We start from the raw sequence: 24,072 nt of genomic DNA on the forward strand, positions 1-24,072 counted from the left end.
CTTGAGCTGTGATTTAATGTCAGTCCCCATTTTGCATAAGTCCCAAAAGCTTCCAAATCTTCCATTTTCATTGTGTGTGTATCATTAACTGGCTGACAAGTCTTGACATTTAAATTCACATCAACAGTTGAAAACGCTGAGTTTGTAAACAACGCCCAGTGTCATCTCATTAAGCCGCCTTGCTTGAGGTAGAACACAGTAGAACCCTTAATATAAATTAAGAAAACTCTCCTGGACATGGCAAAAGAAATGACAATAATTGAATGTTCACCATTATTTTGAAGACATATATTGTTGACAGTGCTGAGAGAATGGATGATTTAGGCTAGGACCTCACCCTCAATTGACTCAAGTGACTACAGTACTGAGCTGTCCGTCCCGGAAAGTCCTTCCCCGGGACACAGTGACTGAGAATGTGCATGGCTCTGTACAGTGTTAAATCACAAGGTGCTTGGGATCATTAGCACCTCTTTTCATTATAAACCAAGAAATATTCAAACTTTTCTGGTTGGAAAGTTTAACAATAAATTGTAAATATAATAATGGAAATGTCATTTTCATTGGTCAAATACATTTTCTATTTAGCGGAGAAATCTGTTATGCAAACCAGACATATTGACACAGTAATTAAATAGGAAGTATTCTCAGGAGTAGTTTGCGCCGACTTCCGAATAATCTAGTGCAGACAAGAAAATGAATGAATTGATGTGAATTGACAAAATGAATTACACGGGGGGAAATAACAATAATCGTAACCCCGGCATACGACCGGAAATGTTATTACTGCCACTGCAACCCCTTCCTAATCTTTATTCACCCTGATTATCTTTGCATCTTTTTCTAGGGTCTTTTCCAATCCAGCACCAGCTAGAGAAGTGACATGCCAATCACAAGGTTATGAAAGGTTCACCTCAGGCTTGGTCTTGACCCCCTCTTTTTTTTTTTCTCCCAAGAGTCATTGTAGCTAATGCTCTTACAGATGCTCTTGGCTACAATGAAATCTGAGTCCAAGGGATTTCCTCGTTCACATGTAGTACAAAGGCCTTATGGGTTTTCATGACAATACAACACATCACCTCAATGGGGATTGAACAATAGAAGAACATAAATAGGGTTCAGCTCCCTTAGCATGCTTCCATTTATCTTGGTCAACGTTCTCAATATCGCACTTACGTTGGCAGGGAATTGGTTGAGTGTATTCCTGTTGAAAGGTGAAAGACAGTGTTTATTAATTGCGGGTCCCCTGAGGTGGCCGTTTGGCTTGGATAACTCCTCCAACCTATTGACTACTAAAAAGAGAGCACCTGTTAAGAGGAAGCATTATCCTAATCCAACTAGGTTCATGGAAAATTGGCCCACGAGTCTGCACTCTTTTTTTCCCTCTCTCTCTCCATCTCGGGCTCTGTGTCCCACTCTCTCCCTCACTCTCTCTGTGTCTCTCTTTCTCTTCCTCTCTCTCCTTTAATAGTTCATTTTATGGTCTGCAGGGGAAAAAAAGAAGATGACCGTGCAGAAGAGAGTAGCTGGCGGGATCTCAATTCTTGATCCTATTAAAAGCGTGGCAGGGGAGAGGGAGGTTCTCTCCGTCTAACCACTTTAAAGGTGCTTTGAAGTCCTCTCATTTGCCTCACCTTTGCCTGTTAATTTGACTGGAAGCCCAGAGTCTCTCTCTCTCTCTCTCTGTGAATAGGGATGACATCCAGACTGCCTTTACGGAGATTCATTATAGCACAATGCCGAACAAAGTCGCCTTGATCTGGGCTGTGCAGAGGACCTTTATCTGGTGTTTCTGTGCTTTGGTTTATTACAGGACTTATCATGGACGTGGTGGCTCTGGAATAGGCTATCGGACATGAGACACTTTATGTGTTGGGGGCAAGGACAACATAACAAAACAGTTACAAAAATCAATTGAAAAAGGAGGTATTGGAGCGATGCAGGGAGACTGATTCCTGATTCCTGAAACACCCTTGCGGCAGATACCCCCAAAATGAAATGACTCCGCAATGAAAGCCGGGTGCCAATTGTGAATAGGGGAGGAAATTATTCTCTCTGTGGGGAATTTTAGGGCAGAGAAATGAAACTGCTAGTTGTTTTTGCTTTTTCCATTCGTCACGAGACTGATTGACACCTCTAAATGAAGAGCCTGATGAGATGAGTGGAGCTTGAAATGGAACGCTGCTTTTTTTGGTAAATAACTACGACAATCCGCTTGTTGATCTCAAAACGCACACGCGGATCACTAATATTGATACATCTGTTTTATTTAGCAGGCGTTCAAACACAATTTCCTAATACGCTGATTTCAAATGCACCACACATGCATCCTCTCAACAACATATGGCATCAAACATCGACCCGTAGTAAGAGAAGTCTTGATTGCATAGACAGGAGGTAATGAAATAATATCTATATACTGTACTTTGTCTGGACTCTTTAGAGGGGTGATAGTTTATGCGTGCTACAGGTGCCGTCTTTCTATCAGTAACATACACTATTGTTCAAAATGTCATAATATTGGTAGTAGCTCTTACTAAAATCTCTGTTTCCTCAAGAGGAACAAGTAGGAACACAAAATGTCCTTCCCACATAATCCCATCTGTACGGATGCACTGTATCATTTCCTGAATGATTGGCGTGCAGTCTGGCGGAGAAAACACTGACCTAAACATTTTTAAATGCAGTGGGGGATTTTGCTATGTGGATGATGGTGTATCGGGGATGTAGCGGAGATCTAAGGCGTATCACTAGTGAGGTGTGTATGCCTAATTTATTTATTTATTTATACAATTATCAGAGCTAGCTCTAGTCTCAGGCACACCTGACGACTAGGTTACTAATGAACCCCCATTGACTGAGGGGGAAGGGGGTGGGGGGTGATGGTGAGTGGAGCATGGAACTTCGAATCATTGCGCGCGCACAGATCGTTGGGTGTGCGCACACACTCTCTCTCTCTCTCTCTCTCTCTCCCCCAAAGCTGTGCAACCAGTTTTTTTTAATAATTCCCCAAATGGGCTTTTCCAAAAGCAAGGTTGAGGATAAGTGACAGTCAATTTCATTTCTCTGACTCTCTTGTGCTGTCCCATTCATATCAGGTACGTCAGGCGGCCCCAGAATGAAATTCAGATGGGAAATATTTAATGCTCTTTGTTAAATAAATGAGCTTGACAGGATTACTCATACCAGGTTGGGATAATAGACAAGCCAGAGGTGAATTCAATTAAAGAGTGACAATAAAAAATACACTTCTCAAGTATTGTTGAGTTAGGCAAAGTTTCAGTTTGAGGATAAAAATGTTGGATTCATGGGGCTGAACTTATTTTTCCCTGGTATTTTCTTAGCCAGCCTGGGGTCACCGAGAAGCACTGTTTGGGGACAGATTAGGAACACTAACACATAAACACAAATGTATTCTTAAATCTCAACGCATCAGGCTGCATTTCCACTGAGTTACAAACATCCATTTGATACAGTTGAGTCAATGATTTAAATTAGAAGTTGTTTGATAAAAGAGGGAAGCATGAAATACTGTTGGTGCCGCTGCTCTCAAGGGTACGTACATACCCGGCGCATACATAAACACGCACAGGTGCACGCACGCGTCCATGAACACACGCACGCTCACACACATAGTTAGACACAGCTGCCTGCCAGCTTCTCTAACAGCATGAAAGGGGACTGTATTGTGCCGACAGGCCTGGTTTTCACAGAGACTCTGTGCCACGCCCCATTATTCATTCCACTCACAGCATCAGTGAAACACTGCCCCTGGGCCCCAGGACGAAGAGCACAGCCAGGTACAATCAGTCTGTGGGTGGTAGAGCCTCTATCCATTTCACTGATGAACTAGGCCTCTCCCTTCCTGATCCTTAGCATAGATCGAATCCTGCCCACAATGTGGTGTGTAGGACAAAAAGGTCCTGTTTGGTGAGGAAGCAGGTCATAGATAAAACATCTGCAGAGAAGGCAGTGCCCAGCACTTCCTGCCAAGCTCCCCATTCACCTGTAAGCAGGGGTCTGATGCATTATCGATGTTGAATGGCCTCCACTGTGGTGAGGATCAGGCAGGGGAAAGTTGTCACTTCCCGTTTAATCAGGATCGGTGGGTCCCCCACGGGACCGTTGAGCTAACGTAGGCTTATGCGATTAGCATGAGGTTGTAAGTAACAAGAACATTTCCCAGGAAGTATTGATATACTGACATATATCTGATATTGGCAGAAAGCTTAAATTATTGTTAATCTAACTGGACTGTGAAATAATACCATGCTATTGTTTGAGGAGAGTGCACAGGGATGAACTTGAAAAGGCACATTTGGGCAGTCTTGATACAACATTTTGAAATGCAATGGTTCGTTGGATCAGTCTAAAATGTTGCACATACACTGCTGCCATCTAGTTGCCAAAATCTAAATTGTGCCTGGGTTGGAATAAGACATATGGTCTTTCTCTTGCATTTCAAAGACGATGGTAAACATTTTTTTTAAACTGTTGTTTTTTTCTTTGTATTCTCTTTTACCAGATCGAATGTGTTATATTCTCCTACATTCATTTCACATTTCCAGAAACTTCAAAGTGTTTCCTTTCAAATGGTATCAAGAATATGCATATCCTTGCTTCAATGCCTGAGTTACAGGAAGTTAGATTTGGGAATATCATTTTAGGCGAAAATTGAAAAAAAGGGGCAGATCCTTAAGAGTTCTGGGAGGAATGTTTTGTGAAATTGTGATTTCTGTTATGTAAAGGAAGAAAGGGAAGTCTCCTCCCTCGCAAAAGTAAACTCTCGGGCCAACCCCCTCCCTTGCGCTAATTTCAACCGTGTTTATGATCCGGGTGGACACAAGCGAAGCAGTAAACATGGAAGAAGTGAGTGAGGATGTTTCAACCCAGCTATTTCAATTTCAGCAGTGTCCATTCTATCCCGTTGTTTAAGCCACAGCAACAGTTATGATTAAAATGTTTGACTAGCAAAGGGGACGATTTCGCATGCTTGCCAACTGGAAACACACACCAAGCGATGTTTGGAGAACATTTCTACAAGCAAGCATGTTCAGCAAGCGGTTGATCGGACTGGCAGTGGACAAAGTGCGTACCGGTGAGTATACATTTCAGATGAACTCGCGGCTTGCCAGCTGTATCATTTATCCTACATTACTATCAACTGGCCAGCTGAATCAGGCAGCCAAAACATTTGCTAACTATCCATTTGATTGATGAAGTTGAGAAAATGGCATTAACTAGTTTGCTAGATTGAAACTGCTGGACGGAAAGCTGGCTAACAGTTTTTTTAGGGGGTAGTTCAGCTTTAATATTGCAGATAGATTGTGACCTCAATGTAATTGTCTGCATCACTTCCAATCCCCCATACACATATATATATATATATATATATATACATATACACACACACACACACACACACACACACACACACACAGTGGGGCAAAAAAGTATTTAGTCAGCCACCAATTGTGCAAGTTCTCCCACTTAAAAAGATGAGAGAGGCCTGTAATTTTCATCATATGTACACTTCAACTATGACAGACAAAATGAGAAAAAAAATCCAGAAAATCACATTGTAGGATTTTCTATGAATTTATTTGCAAATTATGGTGGAAAATAAGTATTTGGTCAATAACAAAAGTTTATCGCAATACTTTGTTATATACCCTTTGTTGGCAATGACAGAGGTCAAACGTTTTCTGTAAGTCTTCACAAGGTTTCCACACACTGTTGCTGGTATTTTGGCCCATTCCTCCATGCAGATCTCCTCTAGAGCAGTGATGTTTTGGGGCTGTTGCTGGGCAACACGGACTTTCAACTCCCTCCAAAGGTTTTCTATGGGGTTGAGATCTGGAGACTGGCTAGGCCACTCCAGGACCTTGAAATGCTTCTTACGAAGCCACTCCTTCATTGCCCGGGCGGTGTGTTTGGGATCATTGTCATGCTGAAAGACCCAGCCACGTTTCATCTTCAATGCCCTTGCTGATGGAAGGAGGTTTTCACTCAAAATCTCACGATACATGGCCCCATTCATTCTTTCTTTTACACGGATCAGTCGTCCTGGTCCCTTTGCAGAAAAACAGCCCCAAAGCATGATGATTCCACCCCCATGCTTCACAGTAGGTATGGTGTTCTTTGGATGCAACTCAGCATTCTTTGTCTTCCAAAACCGACCAGTTGAGTTTTTACCAAAAAGTTATATTTTGGTTTCATCTGACCATATGACATTCTCCCAATCTTCTTCTGGATCATCCAAATGCTCTCTAGCAAACTTCAGACGGAACGGGACATGTACTGGCTTAAGGACATGTCTGGCACTGCAGGATTTGAGTCCCTGGCGGCGTAGTGTGTTACTGATGGTAGGCTTTGTTACTTTGGTCCCAGCTCTCTGCAGGTCATTCACTAGGTCCCCCCGTGTGGTTCTGGGATTTTTGCTCACCGTTCTTGTGATCATTTTGACCCCACGGGGTGAGATCTTGCATGGAGCCCTAGATCGAGGGAGATTATCAGTGGTCTTGTATGTCTTCCATTTCCTAATAATTGATCCCACAGTTGATTTCTTCAAACCAAGCTGCTTACCTATTGCAGATTCAGTTTTCCCAGCCTGGTGCAGGTCTATAATTTTGTTTCTGGTGTCCTTTGACAGCTCTTTGGTCTTAGCCATAGTGGAGTTTGGAGTGTGACTGTTTGAGGTTGTGGACAGGTGTATTTTATACTGATAACAAGTTCAATCAGGTGCCATTAATACAGGTAACGAGTGGAGGACAGAGGAGCCTCTTAAAGAAGAAGTTACAGGTCTGTGTGAGCCAGAAATCTTGCTTGTTTGAAGGTGACCAAATACTTATTTTCCACCATAATTTGCAAATAAATTCATTAAAAATCCTACAATGTGATTTTCTGAATTTTTTCCCCTCATTTTGTCTGTCATAGTTGAAGGGTACCTATGATGAAAATTACAGGCCTCTCATCTTTTTAAGTGGGAGAACTTGCACAATTGGTGGCTGACTAAATACTTTTTTGGCCCACTGTATGTATATACTGTATTCTGGTAGGGTAGGGGTGGTATACAGAAGACAGCCCGGTTTGGTAAAAGACCATGTCCATATTATGGTAAGAACAGCTCAAATAAGCAAAGAGAAATGACAGTCCGACATGAAGGTCAGTCAACCCGGAACATTTCAAGAACTTTAAAAGTTCCTTCAAGTGCAGTCGCAAAAACCATCAAGCGCTATGATGAAACTGGCTCTCATGAGGACTACCACAGGAAAGGAAGACCCAGAGTTACCTCTGCTGCAGAGGATAAGTTCATTAGAGCTATCAGCCTCAGAAATTGCAGCCCAAATAAATGTTTCAGAGAGTTCAAGTAATACACACATCTCAACATAAACTGCTCAGAGGACACCGTATGAATCAGGCCTTCATGGTCGAATTGCTGCAAAGAAACCACTACTAAAGGAAACCAATAAGAAGACACTTGCTTGGGCCACGAAACACGAGCAATGGACATTAGACCAGTAGAAATCTGTCCTTCTGTCTGATGAGTCCAAAGTTGAGATTATTGGTTCCAACAGCTGTCTTTTGTGTGACACAGAGTAGGTGAAGGGAAGATCTCTGCATTGTACTGCTCTGCACTGCTTGTAACAATGTCAGTGATTCATGTAGAATTCAAGGCCCACATGCCATCCCATCTGCTTTGCGCTTAGTGGGATTATCATTATTTCCAACAGTACAATGACCCAAAACACACCTCCAGGCTGACTAAAGGCTATTTCACCAAGGAGAGCGATGGAGTGCTGCATCAGATGACCTGGCTTCCACAATCACCCAAACTCAACCCAATTGAGATGGTTTGAGATGAGTTGGACTGCAGAGTTAAGGAGAAGCAGCCAACAAGTGCTCAGCATATGTGGGAACTTCTTCAAGACTGCTGGAAAAGAATTCCAGGTGAAGCAGGTTGAGAGAATGCCAAGAGTGTGCAAAGCTGTCATCAAGGCAAAGGGTGGCTACTTTGAAGAATCTCAAATATAAAATATATTTTCATTTGTTTAAACACTTTTTTGGTTAATACATGATTCCATGTGTGTTATTTCATAGTTTTGATGTCTTCACTATTATTCTACAATGTAGAAAATAGTAAAAATAAAGAAAAACCATTGAAAGAGGACCAGTCAAAAGTGTCCAAACTTTTGACTGGTACTTTATATTTTCCTATATTATTTTCCCCTAACCCTACCATCCCTCCCTTAAATGGAGTAAACTAATGGACAACAACTCTTAGGCTTCTACTTCCATCTTATACATTTAAGGACACATTATAGTTTACATTTGTATCTTTTGCTTGTTTTTAGTGCCATCCTTCAGCTCCACTCAACCCCTCCCATCTATTTCTGAACACTATCCAGTTTTTAAATCTATTTAGGCATATTTTTCAACTGTGAACCTTCCTATTCTGACAGATACTACATATTGTAAATTAAATATATATATATATATATATATATATATATATATATTTTTTTTTTGGTAAGTGTATTATTGTGTTATTAATTGATTGACTATGCCTTTTTAATTCACCTGGCATTGCTAGCGTTAGCTCCAGGTAAATGTTGCAATTCTTTAGCCTTTTCTGTACCTGTGAACAAGCTACATATGTATGGACAGTACCAAAACAAGTGATCTCTTCGCAGGAAAAGCTGCAGAGCTGGGATTGTTGTCTCCCCCATTTACTGTATATAACATTCTATTGCTTGCAAGAATTTTTTATAATAATTTAAATAGAAAAACTCTTAAGTTTGAATCTGGCACTGTTTTGTGTATCAGTTCATAAACCATTTGCCACAACTATTTTGCGATCGATTTGGCACAGCTGTCAATTTTTTGTCCTTAAATGGAACTGGTATACTTTTTTATTTATCACAATTTTGGTCTTTAATGCAGGGCCGACAGACAAGACAACTTTCTCCCCTTCCATTTGTGGTAATTCTGCAATTAGTTGGTCGTAATTTTGAGTAGAGCAGACATTTCCAAATATTTTTGTTAACAGCAAGTTTGACAACTCCACCAGTCCTATTTATGATATCATTAACACAGATTATACATATTGTTTCAAAATATGTAGTTTCTCAATTAGTATATTTGAGTGTAATCATAATATTTGTCATTTTTATATATATATATATATATATATATATATATACAGACAAATATGATTACACTCAAATATACAAATTATATTTACATGTATATATATATAAATATACAGATGAAGTCGGATGTTTACATACACCTTAGCCAAATACATTTAAACTCAGTTTTTCACAATTCCTGACATTTAATCCCAGGGAATATTCCCTGTTTTAGGCCAGTTAGGATCACCACTTTATTTTAAGAATGTGAAATGTCAGAATAATAGTAGAGAGAATGATTTATTTCAGCTTTTATTTCTTTCATCAGATTCCCAGTGTGTCAGAAGTTTACATACACTCAATTAGTTTTTGGTAGCATTGCCTTTAAATAGTTCAACTTGGGTCAAACGTTTTGGGTAGCCTTCCACAAGCTTCCGACAGTTGGGTAAATTTTGGCCCATTCCTCCTGACAGAGCTGGTGTAACTGAGTCAGATTTGTAGGCCTCCTTGCTCGCGCTTTTTCAGTTCTGCCCACAAATTTTCTATAGGGTTGAGGTCCGGGCTTTGGGATGGAATGCCTTGACTTTGCTGTCCTCAAGCCATTTTGCCACAACTTTGGAAGTATGCTTGGGGATATTGTCCATTTGGAAGACCCATTTGCGACCAAGCTTTAACTTCCTGACTGATGTCTTGAGATGTTGCTTCAATATATCCACATCATTTTCCACCTCATGATGCCATCTATTTTGTGAAGTGCACCAGTCCCTCCTGCAGCAAAGCACCCCCACAACATGATGCTGCCACCCCCGTGCTTCACGGTTGGGATGATGTTATTCGGCCCCCTCCCCCTTTTCCCTCCAAACATAATGATGGTCATTATGAGCAAACAGTTATATTATTGTTTCATCAGACCAGAGGACATTTCTCCAAAAAGTACGATCTTTGTCCCCATGTGCAGTTGCAAACCATAGTCTGGCTTTTTTTATGGTGGTTTTGGAGCAGTGGCTTCGTCGTTGCTGAGCGGCCTTTCAGGTTATGTCGATATAGGATTAGTTTTACTGTGGATATAGAACCATGGGACCATGACGGCTGTATGGTCCCATGGTGTTTTCCTTGCGTATTTTTATTTATTTATTTTTTTTTTTTTTTTTTTACAGATGAACGTGGTACCTTCAGGCATTTGGAAATTGCTACCAAGGATGAACCAGACTTGTGGAGGTCTACAAGTTTTTTCTGAGGTCTTGGCTGATTTTTTTTCCCCCCCCATGATGTCAAGCAAAGAGGCACTGAGTTTGAAGGTAGGCCTTGAAATACATCCGCAGGTACACCACCAATTGACTCAAATGATGTCAATTAGCCTATCAGAAGCTTCTAAAGCCATGACATCATTGTATGGATTTTTCCAAGCTGTTTAAAGGCACAGCCAGCTTTGTGTATGTAAACTTCTGCCCCACTGGAATTGTGATAAAGGGAATTATAAGTGAAACAATCTGTCTGTAAACAATTGTTGGAAATATTACTTGTGTCATGCACCAAGTAGATGTCCTAAACGACTAACAAGACATTTGTGGAGTGGTTGAAAAACAAGTTAATGACTCCAACCTAAGTCTTCAACTGTATAACATATGTTAATTCCCATCATCAGTTTGAGTTTGATTTCACCTTAGCCTAGCTAAGTGGACTGGAGCTAGGCTTCTAGAAAATATGCTGTGTGCACAGCAACAGTCTCTCTCTCACAGCTATTCCATCACCATGTATCGTATGTAACCACTCAAATGTATGGGAAGAACTATGGGCAATAGCACTGACTTAGTTGATTTGACCTTGACTGGGATATAAAGTATATTTTAGTTGACATGCCTGTGTGATGTGTCTGAAATACATGAATAAACATGTATTCTCTCTTTTGAATCATAAGCTCTTTGCTCTTACCACAGAAGTAAAACAATTTAATAAAGACCATATATGCCAAACATGCTCTGAAAAAGTTTGCAATCTATCAATTGAAAAATGAAAATTAGTTGTTTATACAAAACTTTATTGCATTTGGTCACCCCCAAAATTAGGCCATTAAATGGTTAGTTACTTAGTTGCATCCTTCCTCAGGGAACTGTTTGTGGATAGCTGACAACAGGGTGGCAGGTCTATAGACGTGCTGCTCTAGAGTTCCATAGCCCAGAAGACTCACCTGGGGACAGAGGGATGGACACATGTTAGTTTTTAAAAATAAAAGTCTGGGAAACTTTTACAGGGAGGAGAGAGCATGCGTTTGAGTGAGTACATTAAATCCAATCCCAACCAGTGGTCCAGGACAATATGCTATACTGCCACAGTGAAGGAGATTTGCAGAGTGAATCAAGTATACTGTTATGAGTGGAGCTTACTTCTATGTGCTTTGGAGAGATCTCAGGTAGTTGGTCAGTGGGCTCTGGAGGTCCTTGGACCATTCTGTCGCTATGGTAACTGGAGAGAGACGGAGGTAGTGAGTGTGCTTGAAATACAGTCCTCACCCCTGACCTCCCACTGGCCCAGGGCGTTCTTCCTAAACCCTGGAATCACAGTCTCTCTGACAGGGAGTTACTCCAGGATTATACAGGTGTATGGTGTACAGGGCTTCTCCACTTATATGAGTTGAGTATTAGTACTCTTGATACTCATAAACAGCATCATCCAATTTAAAGAAAAACAATATTATGACTTACTGACAGAGTGTTTGTTCTATGTTCCTGCTGGTAGCAAACCTCAACCTGGATGCAGATAGATGCCACCATTCTACAAGGCAGGGCATTTTATCTCCACCAGGCTCAAAGAAAATCAGATGACAAACCTGAAGAGATTAACAAAAGAAAAAGGTGCCTGCATTTAGGGTTCATGTATTAGTTTGCCTATTTCATGATTCATGTCTGTAAATGACAACAATAGAGCTGATTAAAAAATATATATGGCATGCCATCCAATCAAATTATATTATGGCACAAGGTCCAGCTCACGAACAATTGCTACCTCAACTTATTCCATCACAACATCATGCTCCTCCTTATTTTACTGTAGTTAGTTAACTTAGATGCCTGTGACTGTTGAGACCCAATTTGGCAGCCAAACTGCCTCAAAGATGGTGATGTTGGGAGAAATTAGTTTGTCAACATGCATTTCTTTTGACACATGCCACGATTCTTGCTTTACGTCTTACCGTCGGTAGCTAGACAATATTAGATAAATCGTTTATGATAATGGCAGTTTAGTTTATCATCTACTGCAACCAGCTATGTGTAAAACTGAAAGACTCTGGCTGTAAAACGCAACAAGCTAGCTAGCTAACTAGATAACCAACAAGCTAGCTAGCTACTGTAGCTGGCTTGACACTCACTCCTTAACGTTAGCTTACCATGCTTTTCAGGACAACTCAACATTCTTCTTGCCAATCCCTTCGACTCCTTCTTGCCTACTCCTGTCTCTCAGTCTTCTTCTAGGTTCAAAACGTTATGGATGTAGACAGTCCGGTGTCTTATTGTCAAAAAGCAACCCACTCATTATACTGCCGCCTGGTGCAGTCAATGGCTCAGTGTTCCAGAGCTGGTCACTGGCTCAGCGGCATCGATGTTATCTCCGATTTCCCAACGTCAAATAAAAAAAGTGACATATCACATTGATACATATCTGCACTACATATTATAATGTGAAACATGAGATTTCACATGACGTGACATGAGTCTTGATGAATTCTCGCTGTTCACGTGTGAATCTGTCCACGAAAGATTAGCCAATACAGAACACACCTAAGGCCTGCCTGCCTGAGCCAGCGCGCAGGACAGGCATGACCAGACTCTCAAAACAGACAGCAATTATTTCATCATTTATTCATGGTCTAACCTCGGTGCCCTCTACCTGGTGGAGAGGAAGCACTGTAAACCATGCTAGGTTTCCCCACCATGCTAATCAGATTGAGCACTTCAGCTCTGCATCATATGATGAGCAATGCTCAACAGGGGTCAACAACAGGGCTCTTCAAGCTCTACACCATGCACTTTAGGTAAATAGGAATAAATATGAATGGTTAGAAAATGTACTTGTCTGAATAATTAATTTCCCTAAGCACTCAGCACAAAATGGCTGTATGTTGACCTTTGCCCTGCAACCTGGTTCTGAAGGTCTGGCTCAGATTGGGGTGTCAGAGTCCCCTGGCCATGCAGATGGTAGGTGTGCGAATGCTATGTTATTGTATATGAGCCTAAACAGTTATTTTGTAATTCTCTCTACCGGCTATTCAGCATGCTAACATTTCTATCCACACATGCTATAATTTCTAACGAGATCTCATCTACGACTCTCCAGCATTCCCCTAATCTGTAAAACACACAGATACCGCGTACGTCTTAAACACACACTCTCAAATCGGCAAACTGCAGTAAATAGCTATCCAAGGTATTACCGAATTTTAATGTGGCATCTGTACTACCCTCATAATCGTCATGTGTCCTTTTCCCAGTGCAGATTACGCATCTATTATAAATTAATTTAGTGTGTACCAGAAGATAAAAGCACCAGAGATACTGTATAGTGATCCAATGGAATGCCTATTCCCCATGTAGCCTTCGATGAATCAGTGGCGGAGTTCGTTTTGCATGGCTCGGTGTTTCGGGTGGGTGAAGATTTCAATTAAGGACCAATGGAATGGTCTATAATGAGCAAACTCTCCCTACCCGGGGCACACAATACGAACTCAACCATTGTCACGACGCTGCAATGCAACCAACCAACCAGCCAGCCAATGATAAACATCAGAGACCCATGAAACCACTGTAACAGCCTTGAGATCCCACAATCTACCCAAATTAACAGCGAGACGATGCCATTCAGCATTTATCCCCAGATGAGAGACTGTCAGTCGCCATCACCCACAAAAAAACAAAAAACAAAACAACCGACAGTCTATAGAGCCGACAACAGTCAGTCTCGCTAAAATGAACTGGGTGAGAATCACAGGCAGGATGAATAGATTTTTGATGGCGTATCAGTGCCCCAACATTAGGAGTTATTCATATTCCCAGCGCAACGCCGCCTTCAACCGCCATAGTGTAGGGATGGGATAATTCATTGTCTTTATGGAAGAGGAAGAGATAACAAATCCCCATGTGGAGGATGTGAGATCATTTGAGCTTCAGGTAAACAGTGTGGCCTCGTATCTTCACAGGGGCAGCCAGACTAATTTGAGGGAATTAAAGAAACCCCCTCAGTGACAAACACATGGAACCCACGGCCATAGAGCAGACTGGCACAGTAGACCATGAGAAATGGCTACATGGATTGGATTGCGATGACAATGGCACACAAAGTGAAAGACAAAAGCGTACATTGGTTTCAGTAAGAGACTTTGGCAGAGGCAAGGGTGGTGCTTGTGCCAATTTTAAGATTGGGGGGGATCTGGGTGAGATGTGTGGCTGGATGTGTGTTGCTGCCCATCTGCCAGTGTCACTCCTCCCCTCCCTCCATGTGAATCATCTGTGGCCTGAGATTGCTGTGGTCCTGCGGGCTCGGCCCACGCTGATAGGAGTTAACTCCCCCCGCTAATGTGGAATGGTGCAGAGGACGGAGAGTCGTCACCTGCCACAGACAGACAGGTTACCGATACGGAGGGGAGAATCGCAGGATAGTTTGCCAGACTCTGAGCAAGTCAGAGCGAGTCAGAGCTGGCTGGTATTGCTTTGGGATAGGTTCCTGTAATTGTAATGGCCATCATCCTAATTATAGAAGCCAACAATGTCATCACTGACGTCAGTCATTACTTTCAAGCCCGTCATCTATTTCATGCTTCTGGTTGTCACCATCAACGGCTGAACCATCAACGGGGAAACCATCAACAGCCGAACCATCACCTGCACATCACCTTACCACCATATGAAAACTCCCTGAATAAAGTTGATCAGATCCATTGTCATCTGTGCGCCGTCGATATCGCATAATATATATGCACCCGGCAGGTAGAGTAAAAGAAAAACACTTATCTCTGGATTTTATTCCACTGGAAGAGGAGGACATTTGTGTTAGTGCTAAGTGTGCGGTAGCTGATAAAAATGGAGAATTCAGTACGTACCGGCGGGATGAGAGATTAAGAACAACAGAGGGAATAAAAGTAATGTATCTTTCCTCTCTGCAATCGCTGTAGGCGGTCATGCTAAGAGGGCACATTTATGCAATTAAAGTCTGTGTGTGCCATACCGCATGCAAGAGACCCTGCTGACAATGCATTTGGCTATCCTTGCTTCGCGAGTGAGTGAGGAAGCTTTATGTACATGCCATTAGGCTGGGTAAACACATCAGACCCTGAATTATGTGATGAACAACGCCATTAAAACAATCTCTTTAATATGTAACTAACATACACGACTAATGTGTCTGTTCTTTTTGTGATTGAATGTTTTTTTCCCCATTGTTTCTAGTAAGGTACACAAGACAGGAACACATAGACAAAGAAGCAAGTGACAAGATCGAAGAAAACATACAGTTCCCATCCCACAGGACCCATCCCCCCCCCAACCCAAAGTTACATTAGCGGTTCATGATAGCAGTCTTTTTTTACAGTCATATGCTGATGCAAGAGCAGATCTGTTTCTCTCACCCGGCCAATGTATTCGTGCTACAGATATTTCCATGTTTATAATGTAAATGAATGATAGCACCCACTGTTGTCTGTTTAACGAATGCGGAGCCTGCCAACGTGAGGCTGTCGTCTTCTTGACTGCTGTTAATCCAGCCAGACAAATACGTCGCTGTCTGGCAGATTGGTCTAAAGTAGTGTCATCATTTAACAATAAAACAGATGGTGAACGTGGTACACTTCTACACATTATATCAGAGAGACAGGATGAAACAGCCCCAGAAACGTAAAACCTCTGGACATTACCAAACCGTACGAAAGAAAATCGATTCTCAATTTTGATACGGTTCTAGAAACATAAAATAATTTCACAAATATATAGACTTACTGTACACTGTTTTAAAATCGGCTTTATCACGGTTGCAGCCGACAGTATTGTTCAGTGAAAACACGCTTCTGATGGCCTTCAGTTGCACACAGGTGTTCGGCGCATGCGAGATAGCAAATTAGCACAGCTGGTCCCTCTGTCTCCCGTCTCTCGTCCGTAAACTCACGCTGCAACATGGGAGATATTGTCGTGTGGGAACATTAACCATATAAAAAGGTGTGTATTCATTTAACCTTTAGTTTAAAAAAAAACATTATTTCTGGCTGATATGAAAGAGAAGGTCTATCTCCAAATCCGTACAGCAAGCGATGCATGTTAATGTTCTGACCCAGCGCCAGGGGTCTTCACAAAAGTGACTTGCAGTCAGTTAGGACGTCTACTTGGTGCGTGACACAAGTCATTTTCCCAACAATTGTTTACAGGCAGATTATTTCACTTATAATTGAATGTATCACAATTCCAGTAGGTCAGAAGTTTACATATATGAAGTTGACTGTGCCTTTATTAAACAGCTTGGAAAATTCCAGAAAATTATGTCATGCCTTTATGCCATGTCTCCACCTCTTATTGGAGTCAATATTTCAAGCCCTACCTTCAAACTCAGTGCCTCTTTGCATGACATCATGGGAAAATCAAAAGAATCAGTCAAGAACTCAAGAACTTTACAAACGCCTGAAGGTACCACGTTCATCTGTACAAACAATAGTACGCAAGTATAAACACCATGGGACCACGCAGCCGTCATAACGCTCAGGAAGGAGACGCGTTCTGTCTCCTAGAGATGACCACATGACCTTCTCCCATTCCTCCTCTGGATCATCCAGATGGTCATTGGCAAACTTCAGACGGGCCTGGACATGCGCTGGCTTGAGCAGGGGGACCTTGCGTGCACTGCAGGATTTTAATCCATGACGGCGTAGTGTTACACCAATGGTTTTCTTTGAGACTGTGGTCCCAGCTCTCTTCAGGTCATTGACCAGGTCCTGCCGTGTAGTTCTGGGCTGATCCCTCACCTTCCTCATGATCATTGATGCCCCACGAGGTGAGATCTTGCATGGAGCCCCAGACAGAGGGTGATTGATCGTCATCTTGAACTTCTTCCATTTTCTAATAATTGCACCAACAGTTGTTGCCTTTTCACCAAGCTGCTTGCCTGTTGTCCTGTAGCCCATCCCAGCCTTGTGCAGGTCTACAATTTTATCCCTGATGTCCTTACACAGCTCTCTGGTCTTGGCCATTGTGGAGAGGTTGGAGTCTGTTTGATTGAGTGTGTGGACAGGTGTCTTTTAGACAGGTAACGAGTTCAAACAGGTGCAGTTAATACAGGTAATGAGTGGAGAACAGGAGGGCTTCTTAAAGAAAAACTAACAGGTCTGTGAGAGCCGGAATTATTACTGCTTAGTAGGTGATCAAATGCTTATGTCATGCCATAAAATAAATAATAAAAATAATAAATAAATAAAATGCATATTAATTACTGGATTTTTGTTTTAGATTCCGTCTCTCGCAGTTGAAGTGTACCTATGATACAAATTACAGACCTCTACATGCTTTGTAAGTAGGAAAACCTGCAAAATCGGCAGTGTATCAAATACTTGTTCTCCCCACTGTAGCTACCATAGAATTTCACAAAATGTAACAACTTAGCACATCTGGTTATGAAACAACAAAAACCTCTTAAGTAACAATTTCTTACAGACAATGCAACTGTAGGATAAACCATAAAGGGTGGCAGTAGATATTGGAGGGAGGAGTTTAATGTGCATCTTCTTGCGCCATCTTGTACTTGAATGACCTCTAACCTGTGATCTTCTTCTTCTTCTTGTGGCTTTCTGGCAGACTAAATGCTGTGTTGCACAATTTGGGGAAAACTTAAATTGCACCACCGTCTAACCCTGCACCCTATCCCCCAAAACCCACCACTCCTTCCTGCTACTGTGTCCCTTAACAATCATACACCAGACCGTCAACATGGGAAGAACTTCCTGTAGAATATTCTGCATGACAAGAAACTTCCTGTAGAATCTTCTGCACTAAAATCTCTCACACCCAAATATTTCTCCGCATCTGCAACTACCACATCTATGTTCTCTGATTTCAGCTCCATTTCAGTGCAGTGCAATTGTTCACCATGGCTATAAACGCAACAAATCCAACCATACTAAAACTCATCCTCTCTGGATCTCTCTCTTCAGGCCTACTCACTGGGAGGCTCCCAGTCCACTCACTCACCCTTGGGACATTCTCTACTCTCTTCATTGCCTCAGCATAGGACATTTTCTGCCCCACTCGAACTCGGGCAATCTCAACCTGTCTCTCTCTCTCTCTCACAGGGTACTTTGGGTCCCCAGCTGCATGGGCACCCACACAGTAGATTCTCCATCCCGACTGTACACTCCCTCTGACTATGCCCTCTTGCACATTTCTCACGTCTTGGGATCAGTCTACGCACTGCTGCAACATGTCAGAATTCTTGGCACCTAAAGCACCGTAGGGGGTTCGGAACATAGGCCCTCACAGAATAGCAAATATAACCCAACCTGACCTTATCGCCGTCGGGTCTACGTCTCACCAAACGGCGGGCGTTACAAACACTAGGAATATTCTATTTAATTTGATCCGCCTCTACACTCTACGCTACCCCACTGATCATTCCTTTGAGAGGCGTCCTGCTCCGGAGAAAAACATCACACTCCCTCCAAAAGGCCTCTAACCTTGTCACATGACATGAGTCATGGCAAATAAAAGGCAAATATTTGACCAGTAGTTGGCAAGAAGCCACAGAAACATGACAGTGGCCATGTGACCACCCTTGGTTGAAGTCAGGACATGGTCTTTGCAGCACCTGAGTCACACTGGGTCCAGTAGCACTTGCAGTTACTACATTTCTACTCTTCCCCAATGTTTTATGTGTGTGTGTGTGTGTGTGAGAATGTGAGAGAGAGTCAGAGAAGGTATTTTTTGTATGTGCCACACACACACGCACATCCACTCACACACCGACGCACACACACAATCGTCCGGAGCATCTGCTTCCCTCTGTTGTGTCCTCAGGTGGCACACAGGGCTAGTTCAGCCCACTTACACTGATGGCCATCTGGCTTGGGCTATATAAGTGGCCCATCAGTTTACACTTGGCAGAGAGACTCCCTGCTAGGCTGCCCTCAACCCATGGTACACACTCCTGCCACCACTCAAGAGTCTTATGATGTGCATGTTCACCAGACAAAACCTAGTGTCCCAAAACCAAATCCTTCCAGCCATCTCAAACTGCCCATACATTTTAGCAGAGCCCCAAGATGGAGACTATTTATCTCTCGTTGTTTCCTGACAATGAGACGTAACTGTACAACAGCAGAGCTACAGTAGGAGCTGCACAGACACATAAAACACAACGACAGTACACATCTCTCTATGGACGAGTTGCGAATCGATAGATTTGATGAATTGGGGGATAAATATGGCACTGCAAGTGGCTTCCTCAAATCTGCCCGATTACATGAAGTGGCTTTGAGCTGAAAGAGGGTGTAGGGAGTGTGGGGCTCAGAACACCTTAATGCCTTGCAGAGAAATCCCAGTCATCCACAATCACTAAGGGGCTTAGCCACAGACTTTGAGAAGAAACACCCCAAGAGCATATAATGGATTTACTATCAGCGGTCCTCTCACAAGCGTGATGGTACATTGGCTTAGTTAAATTGAGTATTTCACGAATGAAATCTGCTTGGAAAACTCCCTGAAAATCATTGTGGGACACTTTCTGGGAGAGGACAAGTGGACAAAGTCAGCTTAAAAAGTTCATTTGTTTTTGTATGACTTCACAGTGCAGGCGGCCTGTGTGCTTCCTACGTATTTGCATCAAACTGTTTCTGCGCTGGATTGTAACTTAAAAGAGCAGGTGCGTACTTCGTATAACATTCCCGCTAACCAAATTAGTGTAATGCTTCGTTTGGTCGAAGTAGTCAAATGAGTCCTGCAGAGTTTTCCCCCAAAACAAATTAGATCGTCTATTCGATTCACCACAACAGCATCCAAAACGTAATAGCATTGACCTACGATACAATGCAAATAGTTTTAAAATCCCAAGGAGGATAATTGGATGGCTTGTGTTTGTGTGTGCGCTTGTGAGAGAGCGTGTGAGCGAGAAAGAGAGAGAGCGCATGTGACTGTGCGCGTGCTCATGAGAAAGAGAGCGCATGCGACTGTGTGTGTGTGTGTGTGTGTGTGTGTGCGTGCGTGCGGGCGGGCATGCATTCACACACGCGTGGGTGGACGTTCATGAAGACGCCAAAACAGGGTGAGTGTTCATATTACTAAAGGGTAATGAAAAAGGCATGGCCTATCGCCCATAATTTCCGGTGCATCAATACACCTCGACCCATCCTCCTCATTCAATGGTGTAGACCTCCGTTATGACATCCACCAATAGGTAACTCGACCAGCGTCTCTCTCACATTCCCGCTGCATTAACTCCTTCACAACAGGAGTGGCCCGTCGGCGGCGGGCCGTTAAAAAAACCCCACTAACTGGGGCCAGCGCCTCCCTCCCTCCCTCGTTATCGCTACGGCTGTCGCATGTCTGTCTGCTTAATTAATCGACACACTCTCAGGGATGGAGGAGGTGGCGTGTCAACGCCCATGATTCAAAATTGATCTGGGGCAGCAAGACGCCGGGGATTAGCACATGATTATGGGCCTGGGGAGGTGACAGGGCCTTTCGCTGAGCTCGGCTGGATTCGGACCAGAGGAGGACAAAGGGAAAAGTGCTGCGGTGACTGTGCAGTATAAAAAAGGACCTCACTCAAGCCCATGTAACTAGCTAGAGCCAAGTGGCGTCTTTGAACTGTCGCCCTTGAATTCATTCATTATTTTTCATTGCTTGAGTACAATTGGCAGTCATTGAAGCAGGTTTTTGGTACTTGTGTGAATGCCCAGTTGATGCTAGGGGGTGTTATCCAATTAGTTAATACTAAGTGAATCATTTAATTAAGAGACAATAGCCTAATGGTTAAGTAAGTGCGTAATGCCATGTGTGTGTGTGTGCACACATATTAGTAGAGAATTACAAACAAATGAAATAAGGAAGGCATGAGTTGTGGGTGAACTAACTACAGGCAAGACTCAGTCGAAGAATTAGGGAGAAACACACTGCTCACACATTCTCCCATTGATTGATAAAAACATACCATGACTGGGGTTACAAAGCTACCCGTAATTTACCAAAGTTACCAGAATCTTGAGTGATTTTGGTAATTAACAGAAATCCATGGGAATCTATTGTAAGTTCGGTAATGTATACTTGCAAATAGCCTAATTAATGAAGAAAGAATCAACAAATGGCATTATTTTCAATTCCTTCTGTAACTCGCACAAATATTGAATTCTTTTCACAGCTGTTACCAGTTTGACGCCAAAACATTGACAACAAATACATATTGGCATAGTAAAAAAAAAATCATATGAAGGCTATTTAATGCTGCAGCCCTCATATTAAACCCCAACGGGTATGAATTAAATTGATGGTTTGTATTTAGGATAATGTTTTACAGCTTTGTCCTATTTTTTCTTTGAAAATCATCTTATTAAATCATCTCATGTGATAAGGCCGCACAGGGAGCCAGGGATAATTACACACACTTCTGATATTTTGTGATAGATTACGTAGAATCCATGAAAGATACCAAAATGCTGGTAGTTTACTGGTAAAACCTCGAAGGTTTCCAGTAATATGCCCTGCCTTTGTAACCCAAACCATGACACAACATTCCTTTTTAATTTTTTTAACTTAAGTTCAGGATATAATTGGATCATTCCAGAGTTGAAACAGGGATACCAGTGTGTGGTTCTTAGGGTTATGGGTCATCTTACCACATAGTACACTCCCTGCAGCCTTCCGGCAAGGAGAGTCATGCTAATCATCCCATCAATCATTTACGATGGGGGAGTTACTGGCTTGGAGGGGAAGACTATATATCTAGGCTATTTTCTGCTACACGTTAGGGTTTTGGAGGGGAGAGTCTCTTCTCCACGTTATCTCCCAGTTCGCACATTAACCGTCTGCCAATCACCTCTGAGGAAGTGCAGCTTCCAGAACTATTACTTGGAGCCTAATGACATGCTGCACTTCCTCATCTCCATGCGTGGCCTTGGTTAAGCTCATAGTATCACGTGAGATAAAAGGTCTGGCTTCAAATTGAAAATATCCTCTATCGCCCACATGAGAAGTCAAAGGAATCGGTCCACATTTCCAGCTCATTTCGTGTTGAGCTAAAACACTTGATCCCTTTGCAGTCTCGTCATAAACCTCGTTACAATCTCTTGTCAGAGAGTCATCTATTATTTATTTCCCAGCAACGTGATCGTCGCGTAATTGATATGCAGCCATGGTAGCATGCAGAGAACCAGGCCTGTGTACATTTAGGGAGTTGAGTTTTTTTGGGGGGGCGGAGATGAGACACCCAGATTGGTTCATGTCTGGGTCTTCTGGTAGGGGATAAAGCCAATCGTCCCCTTGCTGCCCTTTCCAACAGAGACATACGTGAGGAGAATACACTAAGATGTATAAACCTGGAAAAAGGGGGAACATCACCGGATTCTAAGAGGCCAGTCATAGAAAATGTGAGCAACACAGAGGAAGAAGGAACACTTCTAAGGCTAAGCTTATAGATTTAGAGTCAGACGTGGTATGGTACTTTGAAGAGAAGTGTGTGTGTGTATGTGAGAGAGAGATAGAGTATGCACACGTGTATGTGTGCGTCTCTGAATTGGCTTGCACAAGGAGCATAAGTGTAGTGCACATGGTTACGTGCAGATGAGCATATTATGTGTGATCTCACAAACACTAGCTGAAAGCTTCAGCACGGTGGACGCATCCAAATGAGATATCGCACGTGATGGCAGCCTATCAGAATCCCCAACATCTTTCCCAGGCTGTAAAATAACTTAAAAATGCCACCATGGGGTGTAACCTTGAATAAAGCGTTTCCGGTTGGTAGGCGGACGAGGAAGAGCAGGTTGGGATAACCATCTGTCGCACCTCAACATGCTCAACACAGACACCTGGTTTCATTTTGGATTGGCAGGCCTTACGACCGACAGCTATTGTCTAATAGAGACTTCATAGCCTTTTTGTTCATTTCATTTCATCAGTCCAATCGACTGATGCGGACATATGGTCCCTTTTGCTCTTAAACACATTGGTGTGTTTTGACTCAAATCTTCGAGGGTCGATTTAGACAAAGGCGTGTTTTCCCATCGACATCTTACACAACGGTTCATGTTACGGTTATTGGCATCTGATGACAGAAAAAAACATTTTGTGTTATGTTTCCATTCTTTGTTGAAATATGCTATCGAAAGGCAGGCCACAACATTCTCTTTCATGGATCTCTATTCGAGATCTCCATGCGAGAGCCAATACTATGTGAACCTGATGAGTCATCCTTTAAGCTTTGCAGCCCATGCCAGTTTGGAGGTTAGTTCCAATGAAGCATAACACCGAGCACTGTAATGTACAGAGTCGTTGACAAAAGAACAAGGTAGGCCGGCTCGTTCCCTCAGCCAAAACCGAGGGAACTAGTTAACCTTTATCATTCTCTGTACAGGTGTTATGCTGCACCATCGTGCACAGTGAGACAGCCACGTTGATGGTATAACCCGTTGCTCGGGAGAGGCTGTGTACAGCAACGTAATGCTCTTCGGTTTGATTCTATTTTGATTTCTCACGAGGCAATGCCGTGAACATGTCATGTACAACACCAAAAGGAACTTACATGTCACGTTCGAAAATCGGGTGTTGGCAACAGAGTCTTATCAAAACCATGATTCGGGGAATTCACTTATACCACGCTCTGTTCCGCGCCACGCATCCTACTTTGCCAAGCCTTTGTTTAGAAGAATCCCTATGATTTCGTGTTTTTATTTGTTTCGACTATATTATAGTCCTTATGAGGACTGTCTGAG

At 42.6% G+C, this 24,072-nt stretch overlaps 1 protein-coding gene and 1 long non-coding RNA gene across 3 annotated transcripts in view; both read right to left on the reverse strand.

Moving 5' to 3' along the window:
• Positions 1 to 24,072, reverse strand: part of LOC112266756 (leucine-rich repeat and fibronectin type III domain-containing protein 1-like protein) — a 112,980-nt gene that overhangs the window by 14,419 nt on the left and 74,489 nt on the right. The window lies entirely within an intron of this gene.
• Positions 10,712 to 13,708, reverse strand: LOC121839262. The gene is made up of 4 exons (XR_006078793.1): positions 12,514 to 13,708; positions 11,831 to 11,955; positions 11,513 to 11,591; positions 10,712 to 11,316 (listed from the first exon to the last, which is right to left on the reverse strand). It is a non-coding gene; the product is annotated as an uncharacterized LOC121839262 (long non-coding RNA).

This window comes from Oncorhynchus tshawytscha, linkage group LG14 (assembly GCF_018296145.1).
Source record: "Oncorhynchus tshawytscha isolate Ot180627B linkage group LG14, Otsh_v2.0, whole genome shotgun sequence".
Taxonomy (NCBI): Eukaryota; Metazoa; Chordata; class Actinopteri; order Salmoniformes; family Salmonidae; genus Oncorhynchus; species Oncorhynchus tshawytscha.